This window comes from Vulpes lagopus, chromosome 2 (genome assembly GCF_018345385.1).
Source record: "Vulpes lagopus strain Blue_001 chromosome 2, ASM1834538v1, whole genome shotgun sequence".
NCBI lineage: Eukaryota > Metazoa > Chordata > Mammalia > Carnivora > Canidae > Vulpes > Vulpes lagopus.
The window spans coordinates 55,210,812-55,223,056 of record NC_054825.1 but is presented as its reverse complement, the minus strand read 5'-3'; the positions used below and the strand labels follow the sequence as shown (position 1 = coordinate 55,223,056).

The following is a 12,245-nucleotide window of genomic DNA, read 5'->3' as shown; positions in this document are numbered from 1 at the left end:
ACTAACAGATTAAAAACTACTCTATATTTGGAGTGGAATCACCACCTTCCTATTTTTCGCTATTAAAATATTCTGTTTATTTCTCTAATAATCCCCTTCTAGGAACTCTGGAATAGCTTCAGTCCATAATTTATGGACCACTGCCCTGAAATAATTTGGGTCAGAGAAAATTCATGTGGGCCTGTATGTAGGGAAAGGCTTGGGAGTTGCTTAGAAGAATAGCATTGCTGAGCGGCAAAGGCAGGGAGTGAGGTCCTGAGAGCCTCACTGAGAGGGTGATAGGAGGAATATCAACACCAGGGAATCTAAAATTGGTGCAACTATAAAATAGGAATTCTGCGGAGTTCTTGGCATAAGTGAATGAAAAATTACATACTTGCATTCAATAAACTCAGACTTTCAATATATAATTCGGCAAGTTCCATGTTCAAGGCATGCATGGGGTGCCATGGAAATGCACAGAAGGGCGTGTTGCCCAAATAGAGATGTCAGGGAAGACTTTCCAGAGTGATGGCATGCTTGAATTGAGTCTGTAAGGTGAACAGTGGAGTAAGGGAATTTCTGATATAGTACAGGGCTTTTGCTTAACTCACACTGGAAACCATAGATTCATCATGCAAACTGAGCAAGTACTATGAGGTAAAAATCCATAGGGTGTATATGGGAGGGTGATGGTAAATAAGAATAAAAGAATAAACAAGGGCCAGATGTGAATAAAAGGTGATATAAATCCTATATGCAATGAATAGGAAATACTGAACATTTCTAAGCAGGAGAATGCCACGAGGAAGGGTGCCTTTCTGCTAGGTAGACTCAGCAGCAGTGGAAAGCATAGTGCCAGTGTCAGAGAGCCCTATCAGGGCTGTCACAATAATTCAGGCAAGGAAGGATAATGGGGTGAACAAAAGAGAAACAGTGGGGATGCAGAGCTGATTCAGGAGTTTTAGAGGAAGAACAATTTGTTTGACTTTGCCATTGCTTGTTTTGGTGAGGTGGAACAGAAAAATAGATTATCACACAGGTATCAGGTTGAGGACCTCACTGGAAGGTGGAACCAGTTCCTGAGGTAGAGAACACTGAAAGAGAAGTCATTTGGAGGGAATATTTTATAATTAATCAACTTTAAGTATGTAGTTCTTTTTTTTAACTATCTTTTTTTATTTTAAAAAATTTTAGAAAATGGCAGTTAATAAAGGGCACGAACATATCAACAGGGATATACTAGTAGAATACATAGACAGTATAAAATTAAAAATGCCCGTGGATCCTTTAATTGATTAAGAGGACAAAACGTAACAGGCAGGCAGGAATTTTAAACAAATTAAAAATCTGTGTTTTTTTCCCTAATTCTCCCCAAGTCAGATATATACACACTCACAAAAATGATGTGTGAAGGAAAGCTGTCATACACAAGAAGTTGTATTCCAAAACAAGGGAAATAGCTGTTGAAACAGGAATTAACACAAGAAAGTCAGCAACAGGTTAACAGTTTTAAAAATTGAGTCTTTAAATGCTGCATGGCACAAAGCTATACGATATAAAGTACTGCTAGGTATGAAGGAGGAAGTCTGTATGGCTGTTTAAAAAATGCTTTTCTGGAAAAGTAAATCAAAACGACACCAATCAGCAGGTCAAGGAGGCTAAAGTTAGATATCAGAGCTACAATTTCCCATATCTGAACTCGAAAGTCCCGTTCAGAATGGAATAAAACTTCAGGACAAGACAGGGTCATTTTAACATATATTACTTTATCCATTTTAGGTTCTCTGTTTCCTTCTCCTTCACCTTGAAATTCAGCACGATCCAGCAGAAAGATGGCTGCTTTTAGAATTGGCTATTTTATTTTTCTTTCTGTGGCAAGAATGTCATAGAGACTGGATACTTCAGGCTCCTATGCATCCATGACCAGTGTCACGCTGTGGTCAAAAAACTTAGCAATGGACTTGGGGTATTCAAACTCTCTGCTGCTGCTTTGTTCTTCTACTCACAAGAGTCAGCTTCAGAGCGTATTTATCACTGAACCTTTTGAGACTGGAGGACAGTTGCCAAATATCCTCAGGATCCATTCATTGGGATTTAACAACAACTTCAGAGTGTTCCCTGTGGGACATAAGAAAGTTACTCTTTTCCTTGTATGAATATAAATTTATAGGTCAGGATCGCCATCATCTCAAAATAGGATATGACACACAAAGCCAAAACAGGCTTATATTATGGAAGGGGGTGCATATACCCCAAATCAAAGCCACTATGGCAAAGAAACAGGAGATGGTATGATAGTGAAGTGACTGTAAATCATACCAAAGTACATACTTGAACTTTTCTAGAAGTACCTTTTTGGCAGAATCATCCAAAGAATCCTTCACAGCTGATCCATCCCATTTATCAATATTTACAGACTTGTCATCAATCTTCCACTTGTCCAACAAGTTACTGTGGCCCTTGCCTCTCCTGCATATGGGACCACCACCAGCACTGCTGCCTTGGCCACCAACACTGCAGTCCCGCCCTCCCGCTGCTACCATCTTGTCTCAGGTACATAGGTCTGAGGTTTAACAAGCACATATAGCCACGTAACTTCCTTCAGTACTGAGATACACAGTATTTCCATCATCCTATAAAGTACTCTTGAGTCTCTTTGAAGTGGCTCCCTTCTCTTTATCCTAGATCTGCTAACCACTGATCTGATTCTTCAGATTTTTTTGCCTTTGCAGAATTCCACATAAATTGAATCATACAGTATGTAGTCTTTTGTGTGGCCTTTTCCCACTTAACATAATACTTTTGAGATTTATTCATCTCGTTGTCTCAGTAGTTTGCCCCTTTACATCATGAGTAGCATGTCATTGTATGTAATAAGTTGTTCATCCATTCACTGGCTGAGGACATTTGGGGTGTTTCCAGTTTGTGGCTATTACGAATAAAGCTGTTATAAACAATCAAGTACTAGTTATTATGTGTACATTTGTTTTCATTTCTCATGATTAAAGACCAAGAATTTCTCAGTTGTATAAGAAGTATTTATTTAGCATCTTAAGAAACTGCCAAACTTTTCTACCATGCCTATACGTCTTTCATTCTCACCAGCAATCTAAGAGTTCCAACTGCACTCCATCTTCACCAGCTTTTGATATTGATATTAATTTTCATTTAAGCCATTCTAACAAGTGTGTAGTGGAATCTTATTATGGTTTTCATTTGCATGTCTCTAATGAATAATAATGTTGAGCAACTTTTCATGTATTTATAAGATTGTATCTTTTGTAAAATGTCTATTCAAATTGTCCATTTTTTATTGGGTTGTTTGTTTTACTAATAAGTTGCAAGAATTCTTATTTTGAATATGTCATTTATCACATACATTATTTGGAAATATTTTCTCCCAGCCTGTGATTTGTCTTTCCATAATTTTAATGATGCTTTCAAAAAGTACTTAATTTTGATGAAGTCCAATGTATCACAAAAATTTTTTATAGTTAGAGCTTTTTGTGTCTTGGCTAAGAAATCATTGCCTTGTCCAAGGTTTCAAAATTTTAAATCCTACATTCTATTCCAGAAGTTTCAAAGATTAGGTTTTATATTTTAGGTCTATGATTTATTTTGAGTATATTTCTGTATATGGCATGAGGTACGGGGTCATTTATTTATCTACGTATACCCAATTTTTCTAGCACTATTTCTTACCCAATTTTTCTAGCACCATTTGTTGAGAAGTTCAGAAGCAAATTCTAAGGGGAACAAGAAGAGTTCTTTTTGATCATGCTGACCCATCTATCTATGTGGTGACATGCAGTAGGCAATGAGTCTGAAACTAAGAAAGAGATGAATATAAAGATTTAGGAATCAAACCATTGTGATATTTGAACTCACTAGGCTTGGTCAGCCCTCCAATTAAAATGGGTCTGACCAGCCAAGAGAGAAACTACAGACACAGTGTGGAGGAACAGGACAAAACTTTGGGATGGGGTAATTAGGTGATGGGCGTTACGGAAGATACTTGAAGTAAAGAGCACCGGGTGTTATATGCAACTGATGAATCACTAAATTCTACTCTTGAAACTAATAATGCAGTATATGTTAATTAAATTGAATTTTAAAAATTAAATACATACATATGTGTATATATACAATACATACACACACATATATATGTGTGTCAATTAAATTGCAAGGATTTGGAATAGGATTTTAACTCCTACATTCTACTTTTCAGTCATTCTATTGAAGAAGAAGAAATGAGAGGCAGGGCAATAGGCCAGAAGGCTATTGCAAAAGACAAGGACAACTGTGAGGTGCTAAATTAGGGCAGTGGTAACTTTAAAAAAAAAGCCTAAGTAATACATATTTCATGTGAATGTAACTTTCATGGGTACACACAAGGGGATATAGACATAGGAGAAAACTTTAAGCCTGCATAAAGAAGAAAAACTGCTAAGCTTATTCTGGCAAACTTCCCCATAAATAGGTCTTATGTTATTTATAGGCCCAGAGTACTCACTGTAAGTGTTTAAACTTGAACTTCTATTCTTTATGATAGCCTACAAGTCCAAACATAAAGTTGCACAAGCCTATTGCTTCTAGCAACAACTAACATACTTGTGTACAAATGTTCCCCGACCTGTTTTACCTCTCTCCTATAGTGCAGAGTCTTCCATCTCCCGACCTGCATGAATTGATTAGAAGGAAAGATGTTGTAGGCAAGTGTTAAAAGGTCCTGCAGTGAGTCCTATCATTTCTTAACTGTGTGACCAAGCTTGTTTGCTCTGTAAAATGGAAATGCTAATATCCACTTTTCAAGTATTAAGCAAGATAATATATGAATCCTGGATTCTAGTAGATACTCAAAAATATTTTCTGAGCAGAACTGAAATGAAGTCATTAAAATACCATTAATGTGACAGAAGCATAAAGTATGTGGCACAGTGACACAGCTATGGGAGGAAAAGAAGAGAAAGTCTCCAGGTATCTTGCACTGTCTGCTCCAGATTCATCCTTCCCACCCCTCTACTCTGCCGCCTGTCCTTTTAGGGTGACTTCTATGAATATACTAAAAGTCTCCCTTGACCTGGCTTCTGGAGGGCTCAGAGAGTAAGGAATTTCAGCAAAGGATCAAGGGAGGTGGAATTCAGTAGCTATTTATTCCCTGACTAGCTCCTTCTTAGTGGGGACAACTTCGGTTGGTGCTGCATTCAGAACAGAGCTTCTTAGCTTTTTTATGTCCCCTGGTCCTCTTGTGGATCTGGTGAGATAAAGAGAGGTAACCTGTCCAGATTAATAGTTTTAAATGCGTAAAATAAAACACAGAAGACTATGCAGAAAGCCAATCATATTGAAATATGTGTTTCATTATACATGTCATGAATTTATGTATATATGCAGTTATGTACTTGTAATATAGCAATACATATACTTTTATTACATTAAATACCAAGATAACATAATATAGGCAAGTTGAGATTAAATTTACTTTTTACTTTTTTTTTTTTTTAAGATTTATTTATTTGGAAGAAGAGGGGCAGAGCAAAGGAAGAGAGAATCTTAAGCAAACTCCAGGCCAGTCTCATGACCCTGAGATCACAATCTGAGCAGAAATCAAGAGTTGGACACAACTGACTGGGCCACCCAGGTGCCCCATATTACATGTTTTTTAAAAAATAAGTTTAACCTAAAAGAAAAAAATAAGTTTAACCTTGGGATGCCTAGGCGGTACAGTAAATTGTCAGACTCTTGATTTCTGCTCAGGTCATGATGTCAGGGTTGCGAGATTGAGCCCTGTGCCAACCTCCATGCTCAGGGCAGAGACTGCTTAAGATTCTCTTCCTCTCCCTCTGCCTCTTCCCCTTTTCTCTCTAAAAAAAAAATACATGTAATGTAAGGTCTCCCATTGTTTAGCATGTAAAATAACATTAACCTCTGGAGTGATCATTGACTGGCAACACACACACACACACACACACACACACAGACACACATAAAGTTGGACATCCAAATAATTTTGACATTTTGTTCTAATGATTACAAATGTTAAAAATTCTTGTTCACAAAGATACAATGTTACAAGCAGAATTAAAGTTTCCATAGCTCACTTCATAAGATCAAGATGGGATTCCCTTAGGGAACATCAAACATTTTGTTAGGCTGTTTTAAACTCCAATTGCAGTGAGTCTTTTGTCCTAAAACCAACATGTTCTTTGGCTCACTCAGTCTACATCTTCAACATAGTTTATATCAGAGAGAGAGGCACTGCGAGTCCATAATTCAACTTTAGTGCCATCAAGATAGAGATAAATTTTGAAAAACTTTTGAAGAGTTTCTATGTGTCTTCTGATTTATCATTTCAAAATTGACAGAATTTTGTATCTCAACTCTATCTTGGAAAAGCAACTCCTCTAGCAATTGAAATTTTGTAAGGATGTTGGCTTCTACTTTTTTCTTCCCTATCAGTACCTAAGGCAAGAAAGTTTTTTAATTTTTCAGTAGCATCCATAAAGGTAACTTCAAGAACCTGAATTGAAAGATTTATTATCTTATTCACATGGCTTAAAATATCTACATAGTAAGTCAATTCATGGATAAAATCCTTTCTTTCAGAAAGGTTCAAAGTAGATTTCCTTTTTCCTTAAGAAAGGTAAAATTCTGCTCTTAGTTTGTTAGCAGTAGCTAGGAGGTTCTCTTTCCAAAGGATATCCATGCAGTAGAAAAGCTCCTCAGATTCTACTCCTATTTCTTGACAAAGTAAATACTATGATTTGGAGACCTGCTCCTGATAAAGCTAATGACTTTATGGCATTTACCAAACTTTCAGAATTGTTGAAGGAATCTAAACATAATGTAAATACATGTCTGTATGAAAAGAAATAAGTGACACAAATGTAAGGAGCTTCCAGTTTCACTATATACCAAAAGCAGATGCATCATCAAGTATTGTAGAAGCACCATCTGTGCAGTCTGAAGCTTTTATTTCTAGGCAAAGTTTTGTTTGAGGAAAAAAAAAACTTTTTATCATTTCTAAAATACTAAAGGGTTTCGTAGTTTCCAAGAGGGACTCACAAAAATAAGAATTCTTAAAAATGCATCAGCATGCCCACAGGGACCAAAAGCAAGGATCTGGCTACAGTGAAAAATGTTGATCTCAAGGTTGTGAGTTCAAGCCCCACATTTGGGCATAGAGCCTACTTTAAAAAAAAAAAAAGAAAGAAAGAAAAAGAAAAATCTTTGTTTACACGTAGCCATATACTGAGGGAGAATGGCAAAATTGCCAATTCTAAGTGACAGACTTCAGAATGAATTTTTTTTAAATCAACTACTCTAGATCAGATGTCATCATTTAACAAGAGTGTTGCTATCAGCTTTTTCCTTCTGCTCCAGTCCACAAAGCAGCCCATTTTTGTCTAGTATATGGCATTTTGTTTGTATATGGCTTTTCTTTTTATTTGGCAAATCCAAACTTGGAAATACTCTACACAGAATTAAGAACTCTTATTGAACAATCCATACAGTTTTTCAAACCCTTAGAAAACACTGAAAGCCACTAAACTATTTTCAGAAATTTACCAACTGTAGACAGGAAATAGTGAAAAGCATCATAGGTATCTGGATTACCAAAGTGTACCCTTCCATAAACAGATAGATGGATAGATGGATAGATAAATAGATAGATAGATGGATAGATGATAGATAATAGATAGATAGATAGATAGATAGATAGATAATATATATGTAGGATGACTGAAACCATGTTTCTTCTAGAAACATAAGAAACCACTATATTTTCAAAGTAGTAAGGCACAGATGATATTTCAAGGTATCCACAAACAACTATACTATAAAGATTTCTTCTTCTTTTTTTTTTTTTTACTATAAAGATTTCTATTCATGACAGAATCACAGGTGCTACTGACACTAATGTAGGTTGTTAACTACTATTCATAATTGAAATTCTAAATTTCAGTTAGATGTTTGTGAAAATGGGGATGTAATTATTTCCTATCCAAGTTCATGAGCTCCCTGAAATCTATCCATATGCCAAAGTTAAGAACAAAGTAACATGTTTAAAAAAAAAAAAAAAAGAATAACATGTAGAAGGAAAAATGGCCTGAAGTTCTACCAAGTAAGCTGGCTGATGAAATTAGGGAAGTATGGGCAGAAAGACTGAAAAAGAAGTAAGAGGACATATTTCTCAGAATAGGTAAGGAATGTGAAGACACCAGTCCATCTAAATGCCCACTAGAGGCATCCATAGTAGAGGCAGCTCTCAACTGTAAGGTAGACAAGATGATCAACCCAGTGGATATCAAGCAGTCCCTTTCTCCAGTCATCTGATATCTGTTCAAGGGGTACAATGACTGTTCAAGTACAAAGTGGCTATATTTTCAGGGACTTAGACTATGTGTATTTTGAGCAGCATAGTCTTACCTTCATCAAGGCTGATCTGATTACTTCCAATATTAAGCGTCCAACATGCTATTGCTGAGTGGCACCAGTTCCTGTGGGGACCAGTCAGATACCAGGTGGCAGGTTGACTACTTGCCATGGAATGATTAATGCTTTATATTCACAGAATTAGATACATATTTCAGGTATATATTTGCCATTTGTACCCAAACTGTGCCTGCTAAAGCCACTATTGATAGACTTACAGAATATCTTATTCAAGACTGCGGTACTTCATACAATGTTCTTTCCCACCAGGGAGACACATTTAATAATAAAGGAGAGTCAGACAAGGGCTCACACTGAGGAATGAATTGTACCTATACTCAGATGCAGCTGGCTTGATAAAACAATGGGATAGCTTAAGGTTTTAGTTAAGTACCAGCTGGAGAAACACCAACATACTTCAAAATATAAGAACTGTTTAGGAGGCAGACTCTCCAAAGTTAGGCTACTTTGCTGCAGGATGCAAAACACACCCTAAACCAGCAGCCTTTCTAATTTTTTTTACAATTGATTGATTGATTGATAGATTTATGAGAGACAGAGAGAGAGAGAGACAGGCAGAGGGAGAGAAGCAGGCTTCCCACAGAGAGCCCGATATGGGACTCGATCCAGGGATCCAGGATCACACCCTGAATCGAAGGCAGAAGCTCAACCACTGAGCCACACAGGCATCCCAACTAGCAGCCTTTATAGGGTTTCACCTCTCCCTGTTGGAATACTGGGTTCAAGAAACTAGTAGTGGAAATGTAAGTGGCTCTCTTATTATTCCCCATAAGTCACTTAGAGAATTTTTGCTTCCCAGTCCAATAATTTTGGGCTCAGAAAACTGGGTTTTTTTAGTTTGTTAGTCATGGTTCCAATAAATTGAAAACTGAGATTTCCCCTAACCATTTTGGGCTTCTCATAGTATCAAACAAAAAGGAATTTAAAGGAGTTATTCCAATGGCTGGTATGCATATGCATGATCCCAATTGCTGGGTGGAAAATGGACTGCTGATACTCAATAAAAACAAGCATTAAGTTTGAAATCCAAAATATTTACTAGAGTTCCTTTCTCTACTTCCCCTCCCAGTGGCCTTGATCAACAAGACACAATAAAATCAAGACAAATAAGACTTCTGACCTTACAGGAATAAAGATTTCAGAATCCTTAGCAATAAAGAGAAAGAATCCCATACAACCTATGGGTCTGGCAAAGGGTCTGGCATACGGAATTGGTGGTAAGAGAAAACAGCTTTAATTATCAACAGGGGCCTCAAGATTAGCTATAGAATTAAGGACTACAATAGCTATGTTTTATGTTACTTAATGATTTAGTTTCTCCTCCTACTCCCCCAAGTACTTTATATAAAGAACATCAGTAGAGATTAGTGAGTTAGGTTTCCCTTATGAGTAAAAATGAATTGCTGAAATTTTTGCATTTGCTATTTAAAGAATATGAACTTTGCACACAAAGAAAAGCAATGGATTCTGAGGGACAAAAGGGGTGGACTGAGATGAATATTTTCTATTTCTCCTTCAGATCCACTCTCTTTCCTTTTCTACCTACCTGTTCTCTGCCCCTAGGCTGATCCATGTGGCTCTCAACAAGACTCCCATGCCTCTGGCTTTTGGTTGGGTATAGCTCCAACAGGGGAGCTCCAATAGAAGATTGGAGGAAGAGTGGGCACTGAGAGTATTTATTTGATCAAGTGGGCCTGTTTTTTCTCAAGATAGCCTTTTATGCACAACTCTGTCCTTCTCGATTTGGATTCTGGTAATTCCTCTCTTTTCTCACCCTTTGGACTTAGGGATGCTGAGACCCTGTCCATTCTTCTGTGAATAGTACCTTCTATTGGTAACTTTACTAACCCCTCCTGAAAGCACCCTAATGTGAGTACATTATCTGTTTCCTTTTGGCGTCTGGTCTGATAGAAGGATTCCCTGAGAGGAAAAATGTCAAGTTGGGTCTCACAGGATGCATGGAAGATTCCCAAGGCAAAGTGCATTTGACAGAGAAAAGCATCCATTTCATCAACATTTCAAGACCTAGAGGACTGACAGAGCCTAATATGTTCTAGAAACCACAAGGTCAGCTGTAGCATAACCTTGGCAGAAACGTGATGGAAAATGAAGCTGGAAAATGCCCAGATCACAAAAAGCCTGTTAAAAAAAGAGACAGCAGTCCCCAAATGGAATCACTTGTGCTAAGCCCATGTCATCTGAGACTTAATACCTAAACTAACTGTGGTTTCAGCCTCTCCCAGGAATGGAATCTTAACAGGTCAGTTTGGATTTTCCAGTCAACATCAGTGACATAATCCAATAGATAGACCCTTGCCATACCCTAAAGGTAGGTGACCTTGCCTAAAACAATCCACTCTTTGCTAGAATAACTTCATTGCCCTGCCACCTCCTGCCGATAAAAGTTATCTATTTTGTACGGGTCCTCAGAGCTCCTTTCTATCTGCCAGACGGGATCATGACTCTTCACATTTACTCAGGTGAATTTTTGTTTTTTAGCAAGCCTTAGTACCAAAGTATGGGCCATCATCCTAGGAGTGACAGGAAACAGAATCCAAAGCTGTTTACTGATTTTTGTCACTAGAATTTATTATCTTTCCCTTCTGAAAACCATTGCCTTATTGGAAATAAATCCACATAATGATTTTGCCTCCACTGGGTGAAAAAAGCAGTCACTTTCAAAAACGCAATGACATCCTCTCTACATTTGGCTTAGAAATAACGCTCATCCTGTCAGATGCCAACATGGTGCAGGGAATCACCTCAGCCCACTCATTCTGCACCAAAAGAACAATTTCTCCTCTTTCATTTTCCTTTCTCCATTGAGCAGTTAAGCAGGCCCCTGAGAGAATCCTGACTCTCTGTTTGACAAGGTCTATGGACATGTGTAGAATAGCATTTTTGCTTTGTTTAGAAACATCTGTGGGAAATCACAGGCATCAAGATGGCATATATGGCAAGAGCTGGGGCTTCTGATAAAAAGCCCTTTTCTGAGCTGAGTGGCAACCCCTATAATCCTTGGGGTTCCTCTAGTAGTTGTTGACTATCTCTAATGCCAGCTTGCTTCAAAGCACTTAGCTGGCTTTTACAGAGTTCCTGGGCTGACGTGTCTTAAGTTCCTATCCTTCTTTCCATGCCAAGCACTTCTGAACGTTTGAATGTCACCAATATCCTTCAAAGTATAAGGACTGTTTAGGGGCAGACTGTCCAAAGTTGTATTAACTGAATAGCCCCCGCCCTTGGTAGAATATTGTTGATTTCTGCAAATACATAAAAGACCATCTGAAAATAATAAATAAAATAAAATAAAATAAAAAGAATAGAATAGAATATAAAAAAATAAAAATAAAAAGAACATCTGCATTCCTTAGGCAAATTACCTGAGGCAAATCTACAGAATCTGAGCCCTCGTATCACTCATGTTACTCATCAGCACAATCATTCTTTGCGATACTATACTACAGAATTGGTGGGGCTTCCACAGACAATGGAAGCTAAGGCTCTAATCTCTAATGCGTCCTCAGCCTCCTCTGCTGCAGAGTGGGCTTCAGCACATTAACAGCCCTGCTTCTCAGCTGTCCAAGGACTTGATTTAATTACATTGCAAGTCTCTGTCTTCATTGGAAGTCTCCACACATGCTGTTTGCTCCATTATTATGGATTGCATTTCCTCTCTGCTGCAATGTCTCACTCTGCCCTTCCTTGGGCTTTAGTGGCTAATAGATATTTGCATTAATTTTCATTTCTCCTGGTGCTTAATAAACATCCTCTTAGGCACTCATCCTGAAGGTAGAAAAACCATT

General features: G+C 37.7%; 1 pseudogene; it reads right to left on the bottom strand.

Annotated features, from left to right (window-relative positions):
- Positions 1-1,834: 1,834 nt before the first annotated feature.
- LOC121481641 lies at positions 1,835-2,525 on the bottom strand (annotated as a pseudogene).
- Between the last annotated feature and the right edge of the window lie 9,720 nt (positions 2,526-12,245).